Below are 1,027 nucleotides of genomic sequence, written 5' to 3' on the forward strand. Positions count from 1 at the left end.
AAATAGTGGTTCATGGAAGCTCGGAAGAGGGGTTGAGAGAGATTGGATAATGGGTACTAAAATATGGTTAGATAAGAGGAGTAAGTTCTAGTGGTCTACAGCCTAACAAAACTAGATTTTATAAAAAACTATTACATAAAGAACTAGAAAAGAGAAGCTTGAGGTTCCCAATATGAAAAAAACGGTAAATTGTTTCAGAAGATAGAAATGCTAATTACCTCGATTTCATCACTACACATTGTATACAAGTATCAAATTACCATACCACATCCCATACAGATGTGCAATTACATATTGATTGAAATTTCTTAAAACATAAAAAAAATGATGAGGGAGGGAGTCCACGGTTGCAGATCCTGCCTCCTCTCCTCCTGACAGATGAGTTATTCTCACTTCTTAATTTTCCTTAGCCCTTACATCAAGGATAGGTCATGATCTTGCCTCAAATGGCAGCTCCCCCAGTTTTAAATGGTCAGACCCAATCTTGCAAACTCTCCCTCAGCCAAGTGTAGACCTCCCAGACACATCTCACAAAGGATATCTCACTTCCTCAGGCACCTCTACCAGCCACTCAATACTTCTTCACTCTACATTTATTTGCCAGGCTATATTATTTCCCTCTATCTGATCCATTTTTCTCTAATTGGAAAAATCCCACTATGTATATACACGCAAGTAAGTACACAATTCCCATCAAAACAAAGCCAGAAATAATAAACTAGAACAGTGATGACCATGTATAAAGGGATTTCTGTTTGCATGTGCTTCATATATGTGATTTTAAGTTCTCTTTTTAGCATACCTTCAAGGTAAATACTTTTCGCCGATAGGGAAACTAAGGCTCGGAGACGTATGTCACATGTCCCCACCACCCGAAAAGCAGTGAGGCTGCAGCCCCACTGCAGCCCCCTCTGCAGGTCTGTTTTCTCCAAATCTCAAGCTTCTAACTAATAACCTCCATCCTTTAACTCACTCTGCAACCAGGCCAGCTTTGGTTAGAGAAGTTTATTCCTTGGTTATTTCAAGA

The sequence above is a fragment of the Ochotona princeps genome, chromosome 8 (genome assembly GCF_030435755.1).
Source record: "Ochotona princeps isolate mOchPri1 chromosome 8, mOchPri1.hap1, whole genome shotgun sequence".
NCBI classification, from domain to species: Eukaryota; Metazoa; Chordata; class Mammalia; order Lagomorpha; family Ochotonidae; genus Ochotona; species Ochotona princeps.